Raw genomic sequence first — 22989 nt, 5'->3', positions numbered from 1 at the left:
AAACAAACTTGACTCCTCTGTCCGACACAATGTTCTCAGGAATCCCGTGCAAACAAACCACCTGTTGAAAAAACAAGGGCACCAACTCAGAAGAAGATGGCAACTTTGGGAGTGGTACAAGATGGACCATCTTAGAAAATCTATCACAAATTACCCAGATATCAGTCATTCTCTGAAGATCAGAAATAAAATCCATTGAAATATGGGTCCATGGCCTCTTGGGCACTGGCAGGGGCATCAACAACCCACTAGAATGAAAACAGGGTTTAGACTGAGAACAAGTCCCACAGGACTGCGCAAAATTCCTGACATCACGAGATAAGGCAGGCCACCAAAAAGACCGACTCACCAAATCTCTGGTACCAAAAATACCTGGATGACCAGCCAAAGCGGAGCAATGAATTTCAGACATTACTCTTTTCCTCCACTGGACAGGGACATACAATTTTCCCATAGGGCAACGTTCAGGTTTGTCCTCCTGAAATTCCTCCAGGGCACGTCTCAAATCAGGTGAAATAGCGGAAAGAACTACACCCTCATTTAGAATGGTAGTAGGCTCGGTCACATCAAGAGTATCCGCAAAGAAACTCCTAGAAAGGGTGTCTGCCTTAACATTCTTAGTGCCTGGAAGAAAAGAGACCAAAAAATTAAAACACATGAAAAACAAGGCCCACCTAGCCTGTCTAGGATTCAAGCGTTTGGCTGATTCAAGATAAATCAAATCCTTGTAGTCGGTGAGGACCACAACTTGATGTCTAGCTCCCTCCAACCACTGTCTCCACTCTTCAAATACCCATAATTCCTGATTCCCCACGTCATAGTGGCGTTCAGATGGGGAGAATTTTTGAGAAAAGAAGGCAAAGGGATTCATCTTAGAAGTCACCGGATCTTTTTTGGGCAAAACGGCTCCTGCACCAATCTCAGAAGCATCTACCTCCACCTGAAATGGGAGTGAGACATCAGTTTGCAGTAGAACTGGAGCAGATGTGAATCTCTGCTTAAGCTCCTGAAATGCCGAGAGTGCCTCTGGAGACCAATTCACCACATCAGCGCTCTTTTTCGTCAAATCAGTGAGTGGTTTAACAATACCAGAAAAATTACTTATACATTTACGGTACAAATTAGCAAAACCCAAAAACTTCTGGAGAGCCTTCAAAGAAGTGGGCTGAACCCAATCATAAATGGCCTGTATCTTGGCCGGGTCCATTTCAATAGCCGACAGGGACAAAATGAATCCCAAAAATGAAATCCTCTGTACACCAAAAAGGCACTTCGATCCCTTAACATACAGAGAATTTTCCCTCAAAATCCGGAACACAGTCCGGACATGTTCCACATGAGAATCCCAATCACTGGAAAAGATAAAAATATCATCAAGATAATGATCAAAAACTTATCCACAAAGTCCCGGAAAATATCGTTCATAAAAATTGGAAGACAGAAGGGGCATTAGTGAGCCCAAAGGCATCACCAGGTACTCAAAATGTCCCTCCGGAGTATTAAATGCCATCTTCCATTCATCCCCATGCTTGATGCGAATAAGATTATATGCCCCCTGAGGTCAAGCTTGGTAAACCAACAGGCATTTTTAATTCTGGAAAATAAATCAGAAATCAGGGGTAACAGGTACTGATATTTAACAGTGATTTTGTTAAGGGAACGATACTCAATTCATGGCCTTAATGAACCATCTTTCTTGGCCACAAAAAAACCCCCAGCACCTAAAGGTGAAGAGGATGGTCTAATATGACCCTTCTCCAACGACTCCTTGATATAAGATGGCATAGCAACATGTTTGGGTACCGATAAGTTGAAAAGCCAACCCTTGGGAAATTTACACCCAGGCATTAAATCAATTGCACAGTCATAACTCCTATGAGGAGGCAAGACGCAGACTTACTCTCATTAATTACATCAGAAAAATCAGCCAAATAGTCAGGAATATCATGAGACTGGGGAGAGGTGGAGAAAACAGGAGTGTCACTAAGAACACATTGACAACCCCAACTCACCACAGACACAGATTTCCAATCCAAAACAGTATTATGAGTTTGCAACCAAGGAAAACCCAGAACAATAGTATCATGCAAATTGTGCAACACCAAAAAATTACAATTTTCTTGGTGGTCCGGGGCGACCAGCATTATCACTTGGGTCCAAAACTGTGGTTTATTCTCTACCAAAGGAGTAGCATCAATACCCCTCAAAGGGATAGGAGTCTGCAGGGGTATCATGGGAAAACCACAACGTTTAGCAAAGTCCAAATCCATCAGATTCAAAGCAGCTCCTGAATCTACAAAAGCCTTAGCGGAAACTGTAGACAAGGAGCAGATCAGGGTAATCGCCAAATGAAACATAGGCTCTACACTGCCCACCGCAAATGTGGGAGCAAAATGTTTTTCTCATTTAGGGCAGACAGAAATAGTATGAGAGGCGTCTCCACAGAAAAAACACAGCTTATTATGCTTTCTAAACTCCTGACGTTGCGCCCTAGACAAAACCCTATCACATCACATGGGTTCAGATGTTCGTTCGAAAGGCGGCAACGCCTCTCGTGTAGTTTTACGTTCACGTAAACGCCAATCAATTTGAATGGCCAATGACATAGAATCGTCTAGACCAGAGGGAACAGGAAATCCCACGATAACATCTTTTACGTTTTCTGCCAAACCCTTCCGAAAGAGAGCTGCTAGGGCATTGTCATTCCATTTAGTAAGGACTGCCCACTTTCGGAATTTTTGACAATATAACTCTGCAGAATCCTGACCCTGGTTCAATGCTAATAAGGTTTTCTCAGCTTGATCAATAGCATTAGGTTCATCATACAACAACCCCAAGGCCTGAAAAAATGCATCCACATTAGCCAGAATAGGATCTCCGGGTGTCAAAAAAAAGGCCCAATCCTTGGGATCGCCAAGCAGCAGAGAAATGACAATTTTAACCTGCTGTACAGAGCTTCCCAATGAGTTAGGTTTCAAAGCAAAAAATAGTTTACAATTATTCTTAAAATTCAAAAATTTAGACCGATCCCCAAAAAACACATCAGGAGTAGGGATTTTTGGTTCAACAGCAGATGATTGAGCGAGATAGGCAGAAACTCCCCTCACTTCAGCAGCGAGCTGCTCAACACGATCAGACAATTGCTTATTCTCCATTTAGAGAGAAAAAATAAAGTCTCCTCCTGCAGCCCCAGAAAAAAAAGAGGAAAATATATATATATATAAAAAAATCCTGACACTTTTTTTTTTTTAATTCTTTCCTTCTTTTGAGTACCCTAGAGTCTACAGTTAGGCTGGTGAATCTGTTATGAATTTGTTACCGAGGAGGATAGTAGGCCTAGGCTAAGCCACAGAAAACTAGAGAGGTTGATATCTAAGTGGATTGCAGACCCCTGATCCTATACACACAACTAGCAGTAGCCGTGGAGCGTACCTACGATGATCCTAGATGCCTTGGCACAGCCGGAGAGCTAGCTAAGCTTAAAACAAGAAAGGGGAAATCTAAACTACCCCAGAGCAGACCCCAAAGGAATAGATAGCCCCCAAACATATATTGTCGGTGAGACAAGATGTAAACACAAACACAGGCAGGAAAATGGACTAAGCAAATGATGGGGCCCACACTGACTAGACAGGACAGGAAAAGAAAGACACTGTCTGCAATCATGCAAAAAACCCTGCAAAAAGTCCAAAATGTCCGATGCAAAAAACACTGAAGTCACATGACTTCGCCCCCCACGATATCAGCACTCTGGTATATTCTGAAAGCAGAGATAAAAGAGCCCAATCTAACAGGGATAAAACAAACTGTCACAAGCAGTAACATATGGGCGGTGATTCAGCACAGCCACAACCAGAGCTGGCTCACCCGCACCAAGTAGAGATAGACAAAACCAGATCAAATGCAATCAGAATAGCAAATAAACCACTTAGCTGAACATGCAGGGACAGAGCTCGAGAAATCAGACCTCAGGGGGAACAGGAAGCAAATCACCAGCAGGGATAGAGGGAGTTGGCTGTCTTAATTCCCAATTTGAAACCCCAGATCTCCAATTGTCATCATCATTATCAGGTGGCAAGCCTCTGTCAATCAGATCAGCTCCATTACCACCAGTAACCACCAGAGGGAGCCCAGAAAGAGAATTTGCAACCCCTCTGTCGATCTGACCAGCTCCACTACCTTCAGTAATAACCAGAGGGAGGCCAGAAAGCGAATTCACAACAGTCTGCTTTCCCTCAGCTGGTTACTAAAAATAAGGGGAACCTAACACCATTTTTTCTTTTATTTATTTATTAGCGAAATACATTTACAGCAAGCTACACATGCGCTGCACTCATTATCTTACTGTCACTGACATATTTCTTACTAAGCACAGTCGCCGGCTGGTGAATACTCTCATCAGTGTACGCCTGCTCTCGCTGCTATCAGGGAGACCATGCGTACGCTGATGAAAGTAGTAGTAAACTTCACCACTGGTCACAGCTGCTGGCTCACACGCTTTCATCTGTGTGAGAGTGTGGGGACTGCAGCACTGTGATCGGTAGTAAGGTCCCAATTAATGCTTTGTCCCAATTAATTTGCACAGCACTGCACCAGATGTTCAGCCCCTCCATTCATTTCAATGTAGTCCAGGTTCAGGATGGAGTTCAATTACCATTTTGGTACCTAAGTCAAACTTTTTTCTAAAGTTCAGCCAAAGCAACGGACCCGAACATCCACGGGTTTGCCCATCCCTAGTCATGACACTTTCTCAAATTTCTAGTTCTACTGTACGTATTTACATGTACAAAACACTGAAAAAAAAATTTCAGTCCAACAAAGCGAATTAAAATAAGTAAAGTTATTATGACCTAATTAAAAGAGTAGCATGGGCATAGAAGTAAACCTGATCAAGTGTTGCCGACTCTTAATCGCAAATGACAAAACTACTGGTATAAAAACAGATGAAGCCCACTAAGGGTTTGTCAGTTTGTATTGAAATAATACATTTTCTCTACAATAGCTATAAGTAACTAACCTAATATATAACATTCTCACATTGATACAAAGTATGAAAGATGGATGCTATCAGTTTATACTGACACTATGTTTTCTCTGCAACACCTACAGTTTTTATATATATATATACATATATATATACATATACACTGATCAAAAAAATAAAGGGAACAATTAAACAACAGATTATAACTCCAAGTGAATCAAACTTCTGTGAAATCAATCTGTCCACTTAGGAAGCAACACGGATTGACAATCAATTTCACAAGCTGTTGTGCAAAGGGAATAGACAACATATGGAAATTATTGGCAATGATCAAGACACCCACAATAAAGGAGTGGTTCTGCAGGAGGGGACCACATCTCAGTACCAATGCTTTCTGGCTGATGTTTTGGTCACTTTTGAATGTTGGTTGTGCTTTCACACTCGTGGTAGCATGAGACGGACTCTACAAACCACACAAGTGGCTCAGGTAGTGCAGCTCATCCAGGATGGCACATCAATGCAAGGTGTGGCAAGAAGGTTTGCTGTGTCTCTCAGCGTAGTGTCCAGAGGCTGGAGGCGATACCAGGAGACAGGCCAGTACACCAGGAGATGTGGAGGGGGCCGTAGGAGGGCAACAACCCTGCAGCAGGACCGCTACCTCAGCCTTTGTGCAAGGAGGAACAGGAGGAGCACTGCCAGAGCCCTGCAAAATGAGCTCCAGCAGGCCACAAATGTGCATGTGTCTGCACAAATGGTTAGAAGCAGACTCCATGGGGATGGTCTGAGTGCCTGACATCCACAGATAGGGGTTGTGCTCAATATAAGAGAGGAAACTGATTAAGATTCAGGCACCGCTGCAGAGGTTTTATGTGCAGGTACCACCAGAGTGGTTTTGGGATTAGGTACCACCAGAGCAGTTTTGGATTCAGGTACTGCACATAAATGACGGGACAGGAAAGCATAACTGGTACTGGTAGATATGAAACTGGATTGGTACAGTGACCTAATCACTAGCTAGCAGTTTGCAGATTGATTAACTACAATTGTTGCTCAGGAACCTCCCAACAGAAGGAGGTGCCTTAACTATTAAGTGTTTCCCAGTTATTGACTGCGGATACATTAAGAGTGTACACTGTCTTTTTAAGAGACAGGAAGCAAGCCCACACGTGCCCTAAGAACTCTGTCAGAGACCCGGCATGGTGTGCGCAGACCCTGGGACATGGAAGGTGAAGCAGGAGATGCAGCAGGGTGGCCTAGGAGGTGAGTAAGTCAACATCCCTTCCAGGTGGGAAGAGTAGAGGAATGCAGGGATGCTGGTGCTGCAACCTTCTTATCGACATCTTCCAGGCACGACTTGTCTTATCACACTGATCACTGCAGCAATGGAAATTAACAAGGTGGCATACATCGTGCATGTATACTGTACATTTAATTTGTGAACAAAAAAATCCCTAACACCGTGTCCCTGAATACAAATATGTACCAAATCATTATTATAAAATTAGTAATGCATCATTCAAAATATACATTGATAAGCCAGCATAGTACCCCCAATTAAATATAATTGGCCAATAAATATAATTGAATTGGTCACTGTGATTCTAACCCCCAAATTTATTACAAATCCATATCCAGCCCCCCAATTCATTATAAGTCTCTGTGTATTGTCCCTCCTCAAGTCCCCTAATTCATTATGAGTCCCTATTCTATATCCACTATCCCCTCCTCATAGTTCGCTAGATAGTGTTCTGTCTCCCATTCTCCCTACTCAATAAAAAATCACTGTCCTCTCTCCCCCTTCCCCTAATTCATTATAAGTGCCTGTATGCTGTCCATACTCTCACTCCCCCAATTCATTATAAGTCCCTGTATTGTGTCCTCACCGTCCCATCGTGCCCAACTACACTGTGCTGTAAAAGAAAATAAAAGGATGACTCAACCCTCCAAACAATACTACGCTTACATCCTCTTCTGGCCAGGCACTTTCTATAGATGATGTAGGAGGTGCAATGGAGTCACGGCACTAGCTGAGTCAGAGGCAAATCATCAGAAGGAAAACTTAGAGTAGCTTCCTGCAGCAATGCTGCTACTTCCTATAGCTGTGTTGGTGAAAATAAATATAATGAAGGCAATCAAGTCATGGGCCCCCCAGTGTCTTGGGCCACATGCAGTAGGACAGATTATAATCATTATAATCCTTCCTTGCACAACAGGCATTAGACCCCTCCCCTTCTGGACCTTTGTAAAGTTAAATTGGCTACATCGGCGTTAGCTGATTGACAGTTGTTTAATGGCCCATGTTGACATGTATAAATCTAGCTTACCTTTTTGTTATTAATTCTATCAAGCTTGATCTTAATGATAAACTCCAATTCTACTTTTTTTGTTATCATAGTAACATAGTAACATAGTTTTGAAGGCTGAAGGAAGACCTTATGTCCATCTAGCTCAGCCTATTTTTAGTGCAGCTGTTCTGCATTGTTGATCCTGGGGAAGGCAAAAAACCCACAGAGTAGAAGCCAATTTTCTCCATAGGGAAAAAAATTCCTTCCCTTAAGCTGGGTCAACCATCTACCTATAATATTCTGTTATTTGTAACCTTCTATACTGTTACTCACAAGAAAGCATCCATTCCTTTCTTAAATTCATTCAGTGAGTTGGCCATCACCACTTCCTCAGGAAGAGAATTGCAGAGCCTCACTGCTCTTACCGTGAAGAACCCTCTTCTACGCTGGTTCAAAAATTGTCTTTCGTCCAAACGAAGAGAATGCCCCCTTGTTCTTGTCACAGTCCTTGGTACAAACAGTTCATTGGAGAGATCTCTGTATTGCCCTCTGATATACTTGTACATATATATAAGGTCTCCCCTAAGTCTTCTCTTTTCTAGAGTAAATAGACCTAATTTTGATAACCTTTCTGGGTATTGTACTGAACCAACTCTATTTATCATTTTAGCAGCCCGCCTTTGAACCCTTTCAAGTTCAGTAATGTCTTTCTTGAGCACCAGCGTCCAAAATTGCACACAATACTCCAAGTGTGGTCTGACGAGTGATTTGTACAGTCATGGCCAAAAGTTTTGAGAATGACACAAATATTAATTTTTGCAAAGTCTACTGCTTCATTTTTTCTAATGGCAATTTGCCTATACTCCAGAATGTTATAAAGAGTGATCAGCTTAACAGCAATTACTTGCAAAGTCAATATTTGCCTAGAAAATTAACTTTATCCCCCAAAACACATTTCAACATCATTGCAGCCCTGCCTTAAAAGGACCAGCTAACATCGTTTCAGTGATTGTTCCATTAACACAGGTGTGTGTGTTGATGAGGACAGGGCTGGAGATCAATCTGTCATGATTAAGTAAGAATGACACCACTGGACACTTTAAAAGGAGACTGGTGCTTGGCATCATTGTTTCTCTTCTGTTAACTATGGTTATCTCTAAAGAAACACGTGCAGTCATCATTGCACTGCACAAAAATGGCCTAACAGGGAAGAGAATCGCAGCTAGAAAGATTGCACCTCAGTCAACAATCTATCGCATCATCAAGAACTTCAAGGAGAGAGGTTCCCTTGTTGCCAAAAAGGCTCCAGGGCGCCCAAGAAAGACCAGCAAGCGCCAGGACCGTCTCTTAAAAGTGTTTCAGCTGTGGGATCGGGCTACCAGCAGTGCAGAGCTTGCTCAGGAATGGCATCAGGCAGGTGTGAGTGCATCTGGACGCACTGTGAGGCGGAGACTCTTGGAGCAAGGCCTGGTCTCAAGGAGGGCAGCAAAGAAGCCACTTCTCTCCAGAAAAAACATCATGGACAGACTGATATTCTGCAAGAGGTACAGGGAGTGGACTGCTGAGGACTGGGGTAAAGTCATTTTCTCTAATGAATCCCCTTTTTGATTGTTTGGGACATCTGGAAAACGGCTTATTCGGAGAAGACCAGGTGAGCGCTACCACCAGTCTTGTCTCATGCAAACTGTCAAGCATCCTGAAACCATTCATGTGTGGGGTTGCTTCTCAGCCAAGGGAATGGGCTCTCTCTCAGTCTTGCCTAAAAACACAGCCATGAATAAAGAATGGTACCAGAATGTCCTCCAAGAGCAACTTCTCCCAACCATCCAAGAGCAGTTTGGCGATCAACAATGCCTTTTTCAACATGATGGAGCACCTTGCCATAAAGCAAAGGTGATAACTAAATGGCTCAGGGAACAAAACAGAGATTTTGGGACCATGGCCTGGAAACTCCCCAGATTTTAATCCCATTGAGAACTTGTGGTCAATCATCAAGAGACGGGTGGACAAACAAAAACCTTCAAATTCAGACAAAATAAAAGCATTGATTTTGCAAGAATGGACTGCTATCAGTCAGGATTTGATCCAGAAGTTGATTGAGAGCATGCCAGAGAGAATTGCTGAGGTCCTAAAGAAGAAGGGTCAACACTGCAAATATTGACTTGCTGCATTAACTCATTCTAACTGTCAATATAACCTTTTGTTACTCATAATATGATTGCAATTATATTTCTGTATGTGCTAAAAACATCTGACAAACACACATAAAAACAAGAGGGCAGCAGATCATGTGAAAATATAATATTTGTGTCATTCTCTAAACTTTTGGCCATGACTGTACAGAGGGAGAATTATGTTTTCATCTCGTGTCCCCAGACCTCTTCTAATGCATCCCATGACCCTATGTGCTTTGGTGGCAGCTGCCTGACACTGGGCACTCCAATTTAGCTTCTTATTGACTAAGATGTTTTCCATGTCTGATTTCCCCAGCAGTTTCCCATTTAGTAAGTAATTGTAGCATCTGTTTCTCCTTCCCATGTGCATAACCTTACACTTATCTGTGTTAAACCTCATTTGCCATTTTTCAGCCCAATTCTCCAATTTACTCAAATCTGTCTGTAGTTGCAAACTGTCCTCCTTTGTGTTAACTACCTTGCATAGTTTTGTATCATCTGCAAATACTGATATTTTACTGTGTATGCCATCCACTAGATCATTAATAAATATATTAAATAGTAGGTGGCCCAATACACAACCCTGTGGTACCCCACTAGTAACCCTGGCCCAACCTGAGTATGCACCATTAATAACCACTCTTTGTTTTCTATCACTAAGCCAGCTACCTACCCATCTACACACATTTTCCCCTAGCCCAAGCTTTCTCATCTTACTTACCAATCTTTTATGTGGGACAGTGTCAAATGCTTTAGAGAAGTCGAGATAAATGACATCCAATGATTCTCCTTGGTCCATTTGAGAGCTTACATCCTCATAGAAGCTGATCAGGTTAGTTTGACAGGAGCGATCCTTCATAAATCCATGTTGATATGGAGTTAAACATTTATTAACATTGATATATTCCATAATGGTATCCCTTAGAAACCCTTCAAAAATTTTACCCACAACAGATGTTAAGCTTATCGGCCTATAGTTTCCAGGTTCCCTTTTACACCCCTTTTTGAATATTGGTATCACATTTGCTTGCCGCCAATCAAAAGGAACAGACCCTGTTTCTATAGAGTCTTTAAATATAAGGAATAGAGGCCTGTCTATCACATTACTTAACTCCCTTAATACCCGAGGGTGAATGCCATCAGAGCCTGGTGATTTGTCAATTTAATCTTACTAAGGCAGTTCTGCACTTCTTCCTGGGTTAGGCAGGTAATACTTAATGGGGAGTTTACATTATCACTCTGCGTTTCCCCTGGCAAATCCTTTTCCTGTGTGAACACTGTTGAGAAAAAAAGTATTTAAAACATTTTCTTTTCCCACATCGCTCTCTATGATTTCACCCTCATTGTTCTTTAAAGGGCCGACACCATCAATTTTAATCATTTTACTGTTTATATAATTAAAGAATAGTTTGGGGTTTGTTTTACTTTCCTTAGCAATGAGTCTCTCAGTTTCCACTTTTGCTAAATGTATTTGTTTTTTACACATTTTATTTTTTTCTCTATAACTTTTTAATGCTTCTTCATTGCCTTCTTGTTTTAGCTTCTTAAATGCCTTGTTCTTGTTATTTATTGCCCTTTTTACATCCTTATTTAGCCACATTGGTGTTCTCCTGTTCCTAGCCCTTTTATTTCTGTACGGTATGGCTAGCTCGCAGTGGGTGTGTAAAACTGATTTAAATATTTCCCATTTATTTTCTGTGCTCCTATTTTTGAGGACATTGTCCCAATCAATTCTGCGAAGGTCCTCTCTAAGCTGATCAAACTTTGCTTTCCTGAAATTCAGCGTTTTTGTAACCCCCTTCCAGGGCACCTTACTGAAACACAAGTGGAATTGTATTATATTGTAGTCACTGTTCCCTAGGTGCCCATCAACTCATACGTCTGTTATTCAATCTGGCCAGTTGCTTAAAATTAAGTCCAGAAGGGCTGACCCTCTAGTTGGGCTCTGCACAAGTTGTGACAGATAATTATCCTTGGTCACTGACAGAAATTGGTTTCCTTTCCGAGATACGCAGGTTTCAGTTTCCCAGTCTATGTCGGGGTAGATGAATCCCCCATAATAATCACCTCATTGTGATTTGCTGCTTTGTCTATTTGTTTTAATAATACATTTTCAGTGGCTTCTGTTATATTTGGTGGTGTTAGGTGTCGGGTTCCTGCCACTGCACAGCAGGAATCCAGGTCCTTGCATCCAGTGGTCTCCCATTCTTCTTCGGCCGCAGTGGAGCCTGCTCGACAGATTCATCAGTCCCTGCGCTCTGCCCAGGCCAACTCCATGGGTTTGCTAGCTGCTGCCACCTCTGGTACAGCTATGACTATGCATGCTGCTCAGCAGCGAGATTCTCCAGGGACAAGGTCCTCATGTCGGGCCACTGAGCATGCCCGTGGAGTGATCTCCCACTGGAGATCGAAGGTCACGTGCTCAGGTCCTGCTCCTGTTCGCATTGGCCCATCCGAGAAGCCAGGAAGGACCCGGACGCTTGCGGCTATAAAAGGTTCGCATGGCCGCTCGGCTATGTGCTAGGATAAGACTGTATTTACAGACTATGTGGAGTGAGTGATGTATGCACGCATGAATGTCTCTGGTGAATGACTCATTAAGAAACCCCTATCCTTGGTATGCATATGTTGTGCAGCCTAGCCTGCTATCTCCCAGGCTTAGTTGTAGGTAGGACAGAGGTTGAGTCAGGCATCAGTCCTCACCAGGGACTCGGCACGCCTCAGTGCATGTGCTCCATAGCCAGCGTCTATAGCGGCGTTCGCGGCAGCGACGCCGCACATTCAGTGAGCCTAGAAGGACTCTAACCCCGCGTCCTTGGGGCATAGTTCTGTGGCCGTAGACTGTGCGCTCTTTTGGCCGGGCTCTGTGAGCTTAACAGGCTCCGGCATCTACGTTCAGCAGTTGTGTGGCTCTGTGCATTAACAGAGTTCGCCCCTGTTCACATTGGGTGACGTAACCCACATGTGACTGGTTTCACACCCCTTAATTCTTCTGCCATTACTTAGCATCAGTGTACCACCTGCGAACGCACCTACTATTATTTTATAATTTTGTGCATTCCGCCAGCCCTAACATTATCCTAGCGCCAGGGTCTGGCTAGTAATGGCAGATGAACAGCTACTACTGCAGTACATCCGGCAGCTGCAGGGCAGGTTGGCGGCTCTCGAGCGTTCAGCCTCAGCTGCGGATGTTACTGCGGTCGCTGTTCAGGCAGCCACATAGGCTGTCTCCCGTGTGACCACAGCAATCCCTACCCCGACTTTGTCCCACCTCCCGCTGCCCGAGAAGTTCTCGGGTGATAGTGCTTCTTGTAGGGGTTTCGTAAGCCAGTGCTCTATACAGCTGGAGCTGCTGGCCGCACGATTCCCCTCTGAGCGGGCTAAAGTGGGATTTGTTATTTCCCTCTTGTCGGGCAGGGCTTTGGAGTGGGCCACACCGCTGTGGGAGCGTGGTGATCATGTGGTGCAGAGTGTCTCGCGGTTCTTGGACACTCTGAAGCAGGTCTTCCTGGGACTACAAGTCACCCATTACACCGCACTCCGGCTGCTGGCATTATCACAGGGCTCGTCCATAGTCAGCCACTTTGCCATCCTGTTCCGGACGCTGGCCTCAGAGTTAGAGTGGCCAGATAGGGTCCTCATTCCGGCATTCTGGAGAGGTTTGTCTGGCCATGTGAAGGACACCCTGGCCACCAGGGAGATTCCCGCTACACTGGAGGAGCTTATCACGGTCTCCACCCATATTGATCTTCGCTTCGCCAAGCGAAGGTTGGAGCGAGCCCAGTGTAGGCAGAGGTTTAGGTTGGCACCTAGCTTTGCTAAACCTCTGGAATCTTCCGATTGGGCGTCCGAGCGTCAGGGGGCTTCCCGTGAGGGATCCAGGCCCCGGTCCGCTCAAGCTCCTATGAGCTGTCATGTTTGCCAGCAGTTCGGTCACCTTGCCAACCAGTGCCCAGAGCAGCTGGGAGAACGCTCGTGCCTAGTGGCCGTAGGAGGCGGCGCACTAGAATCAGCGGCGTTTTCCTCCAAGCTGTCCTTTAAGGGGACACTTGAGGTTGATTCTTCCACTCTGGCGGTGGAGGTTTGCGTGGATTCCGGAGCAGAGGTCAATTTTATGTCATCAGCCTTCGCTCAATGGCACGCTATACCCCTGGTTATGATGTCTACACCAGTCACCATCAGAGTGGTGAACGGCGCCACTTTACCCTCACAGATAACCAACCAGACCCTTGTTACTCTCAGTGGCTCCATCTCATCAGGAGACGATATCCTTCCTCATCATGCCCGAGGGTATTGACCAGGTACTTCTAGGGGTCCCCTGGTTGCGGTACCACTCCCCTCATATACAGTGGTCCTCAGGGAGGATTATTGGGTGGAGTAAATCATGTGAGGGTAGATGTCTGAGGGAGTGCGTTCAGGTTGCCTCCACCGAGGTTCCCGCAGATCTCTCCTCACTCTCCACACACTATCGACAGTGTGCGGATGTGTTCTCCAAAAAGGCTGCGGAGACCCTTCCACCGCATCGCCCCTATGACTGTCCTATTGACCTCTTGCCTGGTAATGAGCCTCCCCGGGGTCGAGTCTATCCCCTATGTCTCCCGGAGACAGAGGCCATGTCTCAATATATCAAGGAGAATCTGGCAAGAGGATTCATTAGGAAGTCAGTGTCACCAACGGGGGCGGGATTCTTCTTCGTCCAGAAGAAGAGTGGGGAACTACGTCCTTGCATTGATTACAGGGGTCTTAACGCCATCACCGTTAAGAATAAGTATCCTCTGCCCCTGATATCAGAGCTGTTTGATAGGCTACGGGGAGCGAGTGTGTTTTCCAAACTTGATCTGCGGGGGGCTTACAACCTGATTCGCATCCGTGATGGGGACGAATGGAAGACGGCATTTAACACCAGGGATGGGCACTATGAATACCTGGTGATGCCCTTCGGCCTCTGTAATGCCCCGGCCGTCTTCCAAGACTTTGTAAATGATATCTTCTGGGATATGCTTACCACCTTGGTTGTAGTCTATCTGGATGATATTCTCATCTACTCTCCAGATATTGACTCCCACCGGAGAGATGTTTGCAAAGTTTTCGATCGCCTGTGGGCAAACTCCCTCTATGCCAAGTTGGAGAAGTGTGTGTTTGAGCAGGAGTCCTTGCCTTTCCTGAACTATATCTTCTCCGCCCGGGGATTGGCCATGGATCCTGCCAAGCTACAGGCGGTGATGGATTGGCAGGAACCTCATTCTCTCAAAGCGGTGCAGCGCTTTATGGGGTTCATAAATTACTATCGCCAATTCATCTCCCACTTCTCAACTTTGGTAGCACCCTTGGTAGCCCTCACCAAGAAGGGTGCAAACCCCAAGTTGTGGTCGGAACCGGTCTCCAAGGCCTTCTCCTCCATTAAGTCCCATTTCGCTAGCGCTCCCATTCTACATCGCCCCGATGCATATAAGCCCTTCATTCTGGAAGTGGATGCCTCTTCAGTCGGTGCTGGAGCGGTCCTGTTTCAGAAGGACACGCAAGGTCGGAAGCACCCATGCTTCTTTTTCTCCTTCACACTGGCAGAGAAGAATTATGCCATCGGGGACAGGGAGTTGCTAGCGAAGAAGTTGGTCTTCTCAGAGTGGAGACACCTCCTGGAGAGGGCTCACCACCCTTTCCAGGTGTTCACCGACCACAAAAACTTGGTGTATTTACAAACAGCCCAGTGGCTAAATTCTCGCCAGGCCAGATGGTCTTTGTTCTTTTCCCGGTTCCGCTTCACCCTCCATTTTCTCTCCAGGGAGAAGAACATCCAGGCCGATGCTCTCTCCTGCTCCGTGGTGTCATCGGAGGAAGAGGAGGAGGAGCCTCGGATGATCGTCCCCTCCGAGAGCCTGAGGACTGTGGCTCCAGTTGCCCTTGAGTCAGTACCTCTGGGCAAGTCATTTGTCCCTGCCCGTCTGCGACCGGAGGTCCTCTCTTGGGCTCATTCGTCCAGGGTGGGTGGACATTTCGGGACAAAACGGACCTCTGAGCTTCTGACGAGGATGGTGGCCACATATGGCCCGTGACGTCAGGGACTATATTCAGGCTTGCGTCTCTTGCGCTTCTTTTTCCTCTGCCGGTAGCGAACAGACCCTGGGAGATGGTCGGTATGGACTTTGTGGCGGGGCTACCCAAGTCCAGTGGCAGCACGGTCATTTGGGTTGTCACCGACCATTTCTCTAAGATAGTGCACCTGGTTCCTCTCTCCCGGTTACCTTCTGCGCGGGGCCTGGCATTGATGTTCATTAAGCACGTTTTCCGCCTGCATGGCACGCCGGACAAGATTGTCAGTGACCGGGGTCCTCAGTTTTCGTCCCGGTTTTGGAGAGAGCTTTGTTCCCTGTTCAGCATTGAGCTGAATCTCTCCTCGGCCTATCATCCCAAGACAAACGGGTTGGTAGAGAGAGCCAACCACATATCTTCGACATTTTGTCTCGGCCAGGCAGGACGACTGGGCATCCTTGCTGCCATGGGCAGAGTTCGCTTTGAACAATGCTGTGGCCGACACCACCGGTCAGACCCCATTCCTCCTAAATTACGGCCAGTATCCACGTGTCCCTGTGCCCATGCCCGTGTCATCCACCGACTCCAGGGTGGCAGACTGTGCGGAGGAGGCATGCGACATTTGGGATCGCACCCAAGATGCTATCCGGGCTTCCAAGGAGAGAATGAGGACCTCCGCTGATGCACACCGGCGCCCTGCTCCGACTTTTGCCCCTGGCGACTTAGTGTGGCTCTCCGCCTGAAACATCAGGCTGCGGGTAGAGTCTGCTAAGTTCGCAGCACGCTATATTGGCCCCTTCAAGGTCCTCGAGCAGATCAGCTCTGTGGTCTACCGTCTGGTCCTTCCACCACACTTGGCTATCTCTGATACATTCCACGTGTCCCTCCTTAAGCCTGTTCACTTGTCCCGGTTCTCCGAGTCATCTGCCGGGACATCAGACTTGTCTTCGGACGAGTTTGGGGTCAATGCCATGGTGGGATGCAAGATGATGCGGGGGTTTTAGTTGGTGGATTGGAAGGGTCATGGCCCTGAGGCTCGGACCTGGGAGCCAGAGGAGAACATCCACACTCCGCTCCTCATTGCGGCGTTTCAGCGTAGCGAGGCTCAGAGGGGAGGGGGCCCTGGGGGGGGTAATGTTAGGCGTTGGGTTCCTGCCAATGCACAGCAGGATTCCAGAACCTTGCATCCAGCGGTCTCCCATTCTTCTTCGGCCGCAGTGGAGCCTGCTCAACAGATTCGTCGGTCCCGGCGCTCTGCCCAGGTTTTCTAGCTGCTGCCACCTCTTGTACATCTATGACTATGCATGCTGCTCAGCAGCAAGATTCTCCAGCGACTAAGTCCTCATGTCGGGCCACTGAGCATGCCCGTGGAGTGATCTCCCATTGGAGATCGAAGGTCATGTGCTCAGGTCTTGCTTCTGTTCGGATTAGCCCATCCGAGAAGCCAGGAAGGTCCCGGACGCTCGCGGCTATAAAAGGTTCGCATGGCCGCTCGGCCATGCGCTAGGATAAGACTATATTTACAGACTATGTGGAGTGAGTGATGTATGCACGCATGAATGTCTCTGGTGAATGACTCATCAAGAAACCCTTACCCTTGGTATGCATGTGTTGTGCAGCCTAGCCTGCTAGCGCCCAGGCTTAGGTGTAGGTAGGACAGAGGTTGAGTCAGGCATCAGCCCTTACCAGGGACTCAGCACGCCTCAGTGCACGTGCTCCATAGCCAGAGTCTATAGCGGCGTTCGCGGCAGCGATGCCGCACATTCAGTGGACCTAGAAGGACTCTAACCCCGTTTGGCCGGGCTCTGTGAGCTTAACAGGCTCCGGCATCTACGTTCAGCGGTTGTGTGGCTCTGTGCATTAACAGAGTTCGCCCCTGTTCACATTGGGTGACGTAACCCACGTGTGACTGGTTTCACACCGCTTAACTCTTCCGCCATTACTTAGCAGCAGTGTACCACCTCTGCACGGTGGACCCCCGGCTGCGAACACACCTACTATTATTTTATAATTTGGTGCATTCCGCCAGCCCTAACAGGTGGCATATAACAAACCCCTATGATAATTTTATTACTTTTCCCTCCTTGTATCTCCACCCATAGAGACTCCACCTCTTCATTTCCCTCTTGTATATCTTCTCTTACTGTGGGCTTTAAAGTGGACTTTATATATAGACAGACTCCACCCCCTTTCCTTTTTTTACGATCCCTCCTAAACAAATCATATCCTTGCAAGTTAGCCGCCCAGTCATAGCTGTCGTCTAACCATGTCTCAGTTATTCCTACTATGTCGTATTTTTCCTCATACATTACCAACTCCAGATCTTCAATCTTATTGGTCAGGCTTCTTGCATTGGTCAGCATGCAGGAAAGAAGTTTTGCTTCCTTTTTCTTAGCTTCCTTCTGAGTACCGTGTCTTGGGTCCTCTTTACCACATCTAGTATCCTTGATTAGTTTGTCCTTCCGCTGCATGTTCTTGTCTGCTGTTTTCCCTCCCATCCCCTCTTCTTCTAGTTTAAAGCCCTCCTCCATTTGTACTACAAAAAGTAGGGGACAGCTACAATGTTCATTTTTAACATCTTTGGTCCACTAGGGGAAATGATTGTTAGGCTGTGTGCACACGCTGCGGAAAAGGTGCGGATTCATCCGCGCGGATTTTGTACAATCCGCAGGTGAAACCGCAGGTCAAAAGACCTGCGGTTTTACCTGCGGATTGCTCTGCGGTTTTGCCCTGCGGTTTTTCATCTCCTCAGTGGAGGAGATGGCAAACCGCAGGAGAATCCGCAGAAAGAATTGACATGTCAATTCTTTCTGCGGATTGAAAACCGCAGATAATCCGCGCGGAAAATTCCGCACCGTCTGCACTGCGGTTTTTGATTCCCATAGGGAATCATTGTACTGTACACCGCAGCAAAAACTGCTGCGGGTCCGCAGCGGCCAAAACCGCTGCGGAACCGCAGCAAAATCCACAGCGTGTGCACACAGCCTTAGGGTCCATCTTTCATCAATGCAGAACATGTGTACATTCACTTTCAAATTTTCCAGAAATGTTATCACATGCAGAATATATTCCAAGAAAAGTCTTAGAGATTATTATTAATAAATCAACTGGGAAGGGAATGAAAAATGGTAATGGTTCCAAGATCAACTTCATGTAGGTAATGTTCTGCTTGATCTTTTTAGACCAATAATTCTGTCACTTAGGTTCCTTGGTGCTTTGGTGGGCCGATGTGACACAGGCTAGTTAGAAAGAAGTTACTTCTGGAGTATCAAAGTTGGGTTTGTTGATACATAGGCCTACATAAGAGCAGTGGATTTATGGTAGGTGGATGTGAAGATGTGTACTGTGTACTGTTTGTGGTTTAGGAGTTTTTCAAGGCCTTTATTTTTCCAGGAGAACAGCAGAAAGCCAGTGCAAAACAAAGAGTAGAAATGAACTCACATTTACTAAGATTTGGATTGCAAGCCAAAATGTCTCCCGAGAACAGAGCATGAACATTACTGGAACACAAAACAGGTACAGCCTCGAACACCAGCCAGGTATTTTTCTCATGTGGTGCTGCTGTGCTCAGGAAGAATAATAAAAAAATTATGCCCAACTTTAAATTATTTGCTTATTAAATCATGGTGACAGTCTTCAGTTTCAGGTTCCTTCAGAGGCAAACCTCATTCAGGTTCCTATCTCCAAATATGCCATTCACTTCTCGGTCTTTATCCTTGACACAATCTCTATAGGCTTTTTTTTGACCAGTGAAAACCCTCTGTTATGTTATTTACTGAAATTAAATTTTGCCCATTAGGATACATAAGTGGGTTGCGACAATAGTAACGCTTATACTTGCCTTTGCTTCTTACACTTTATTCCAAGCTGTACACATTTGGTTTAGTCACTATACGGAGGCTGAGAAGAGGAGATAAATAGGAGAACATGCCCTGTTCCCCTCTGTGTAATATATAATCAAGACTGCTATGATTACATTTACACTAAATGCAAACTTCTTGATCAGAGCGGACAGAATTGACATTTCTGGAACAGCAGAGGAGGCACATTGCGCGGCAAAGGGTTAACGAGGGCACACTGTCCGCAGCGCCGGATGAGACAAGCAGCTGTTAGATGGTATTTACAATCATTATTTCCAATACTGTTTGCCTCATATCTTTGTTTGAACATTTGATATTTTCGCAGTCTTGTAGACCTTGGCAGTGAAGGAAAATGTTTACTTGCAAACAGAACAAATCATGTAGCTTTCTGAATATTTATTCAAAGGAGCACTTAATGCGTCCTAGAACTGCATTTAATGATATGTCAGAACAGCTTCTTCCATGGAGCGTGATCAGCACACATTCTCCCAATTACATGTACAATACATCATGTCTATTGCCTAATGCTTTCTGTCAGAGGAGGGGGTGGCTCGTAACGTCACAGAATCTGTACTGTGTAGTGAGGCATGTGCTGATGTCTTATCAATATCGGCCTAATTCTCTGCATATATTTGAGCATTTACACCTTATTAAAGGGTTCATAGGAGAATTAAGCAAGTGGTTGGATGCACTTAAAGCCGGTCTGCAACCAAATTTCATAGCCCAACTACGTATATTATTAAATACATCTTTTAGACCTGATGCGACTGGTGAATTTAATTTGATATCGATCTCTGAATGATTGCATAATCCTGATTTTAAGATTAAAAAAGTTGGCCACTACTTTTTTTCTATTGATTGCTTATCCTCAGGATAGGACATCAATGTCTGATCAGTGGTGTGCAGCACCCCTGCCGACATAGTAGGATTGCAGGAAGATGTGTAGATTGTTTGGAGGCATTTTTTTGTGCGGAGGCAGATCGGTGGACATGCATACCAGAAAGGGGCCCAAGATATATACTAGGATGGGAGGACATATATACCAGGATGGGGAACATTCATAACAGGAAGCGGCCCATGATGGGGGACAAATATACCAGGAAAGGGCCCAGGATAGGGACATGTGTTTCTATGGAAGGGGACATGTACACTAGGATGAAGGGCATTACACCAAAAAGGGGCCCAGGATGGAGGACATATATACCAGGACGGGGGAAATACATAGCAGAAATGGGCCCATGATGGGGGACATAATATATACCAAGAAACTGCCCAGGATGGGGACATGTATGCCAGGATGGGGAATACATATTTCTATGGAAGGGGACATATACACTAGGATGAGGGTCATTATACCAAAAGGGGCCCAGGATGGAGGACATATAAACCAGGATGGGGGACATATATAACAATGTGGGGGGACATATATACCAGGATGGAGGACAATCATAGCAGGAAAGGGCCTTGACGGTGGATATATAAACATGGAAGGGGCCCATGATGAACTGACATGTATATCTGGAAGGGGCCCAGCATGGATCGACAAATATGCCTGGAAGGGGAGCATGCTGGAGGACATTACTATATAATGAAGGGGGTGAACACATATGTCTTAATAGAATTTAGTACACTACAAGCGCACATATATCTGACTAATATGCAGGGAGGGGGGACAGGACCAAATTTTACTTCAGGACATGTCTTACACTAATTACACCAATGAGACTCAGTTTGCTCTATAAGATTAAGCATAAGGTTAAACCATGGGATGCATTTGTCAGGGATTCAAGACTTTCAACTCTACCCGTGTTGTGGACTTTGTCAAATACCTCAAGTAGCTTCTAATAGCAACAGCAAATAGCTTGCAGAGGGTAGAGCTGGCAAAGTTCAAGACAATAAGGAACAAATGAACAAGAGTGACAGATCCAGGTCAGGGCAAATAGCAATCTATAGTCAGAGTCAGGAAACTGTCTGGGTCAAATTAAAAATAGCAAACCACTAACACTAGTGTTCAGAAATAAATCACTGCACACCTCTTCAGAAGTATACTATTTATTCATAGAAAACTTAGCCAAGGAAACTTGTTACTTTTGATGTAGTTTTGACATCTAAAATATTTTCATTCAAACATAATCGTATAGCACAGGTGTATCTAGTAGAGATGATCGAATCAAATTATATTTGTAGAGTTGAATTTTTGGAAATTTCAAGTGTCCCGGCAAACACTAATTATTTGTGATTTAACTCATACATAGATAAAGAAATCCCACCATCATTTTATACACTGCAAAAGTTTTGCGGTAAGATAGATAAGAGAAGCAACAAATAGGAGAGGTACCAGCAGCAGTTCCAGACTCAGTGACAATGATTAGTGATATGTTGTACCTGGCATCTGTCCTGTTGCATTTAAATTACAATTAGACATTTTTTATTCATTCTTCATGCACTTGAAATCAGGAGCAAGACAGCACAACAATTTTTACAGAAAAAAAGGTTTAAAATTAAGGTCAGATGGTATGCTTCCTTGTCACAAGTGACTGTACAGAGTTTTTGCATTTCTTGTGTAATTATTTTTGTGAAGGAGTAATGATTGTTTATTTTTTGACATACAAAAATAAATTCCCTAAAAGGCTTTTTACTGTTATAGTCCACCTCACAAATTATGCGTCACTAACAAGTTTTATTTTTTTGCATATCTGTTTTATTAGTCAGATTTTACATCTATACATACAAGCTATACAAATAAAGTAACCTATTGCAGTTGATTGATGTTTATCATGCACCTACAGTACTTTTTATTTTGCTATTTTGCAGAAGGGGTTGAGTTTTGGTAAAAATTTTGTTTAACAAATAGAAAAGTAAAGTTTGAGAAAAAAATTGAAATTTAATTGTGCATGTCTGTTTGACTAAAAGGGATATCTTTTGTAAAATGTTTAAATTTAAAAAAAAAACAAAAAAACATTATGTCTGTCAGCTTACCATAGGCTGTTGGCTGTGACCAAGTTACCGTCTGATTCTATTATCAGGTCACTTTGACATCACAAAGAACGTGCGTTTAGTTTTGTTTTCCCCCATCTATTCACCCTTTGGCATGGATGTAAAGGCCCTCATATTTATTAGGCTGAAATTGGCCAAGCCAGTTGATATATATGGGGCTTTTGCATCTTGATACCTGCCTCAAATAGGCCGATACTTCCAAAAATGATGTCAGAGAGAGCACACTGTGAGTCTGTTTGCTTCATTAACGTCAATGGCCTGTCCCCTATTACCAGGTTTCATATGCAGTCACTAACAGCAGGCTACTATGTAGTGTGAATCCCCACCTCAGTCACTGTCAGAGAAGTCTGGCAGCAGCTCTTTCATAGAGCACATGTTCCTGTGCACAAAGGAGTTAGAAGAAAGTAAGGAAAAGTGTAATTTTATATTGTAACTTCCTTAAACAAGCTTTATGTAGGACAGGGAATTTAGTGAGTGGGCAGCCAACCAGGTTAGTGAGGTCCACAACAATGTGAGTTTCAAGTAGGTCAGGCCCAAAAGTTGTCACTGAAGTAGACAATAGCATCAGCATTAAGCAGACAGGCCAGTAGGCAGAGTCTCTTAGCATAAAATAGAGGTGGAGGTTGGAGGGTAGAGTACATGTTCTATACTTTATTTTA

The 22989-nt window shown here is 44.9% G+C and overlaps 1 long non-coding RNA gene across 1 annotated transcript in view; it reads left to right on the top strand.

Moving 5' to 3' along the window:
- The first annotated feature begins 11864 nt into the window (after positions 1 to 11864).
- Positions 11865 to 22989, top strand: part of LOC141070549 (uncharacterized) — a 59925-nt gene continuing 48800 nt past the window's right edge. The window contains exons 1-2 of the long non-coding RNA XR_012226666.1: positions 11865 to 11938; positions 18867 to 18989. This is a non-coding gene — a long non-coding RNA (uncharacterized lncRNA). The remainder of the gene's footprint in view (positions 11939 to 18866; positions 18990 to 22989) is intronic.

The sequence above is a fragment of the Dendrobates tinctorius genome, unplaced genomic scaffold, assembly GCF_039654945.1.
Source record: "Dendrobates tinctorius isolate UK_male_01 unplaced genomic scaffold, ASM3965494v1 ptg000272l, whole genome shotgun sequence".
In the NCBI taxonomy this organism is placed as follows: Eukaryota; Metazoa; Chordata; class Amphibia; order Anura; family Dendrobatidae; genus Dendrobates; species Dendrobates tinctorius.
Note: the sequence above shows the minus strand (reverse complement) of the source record. Positions and strands in the feature narration are given on the sequence as shown.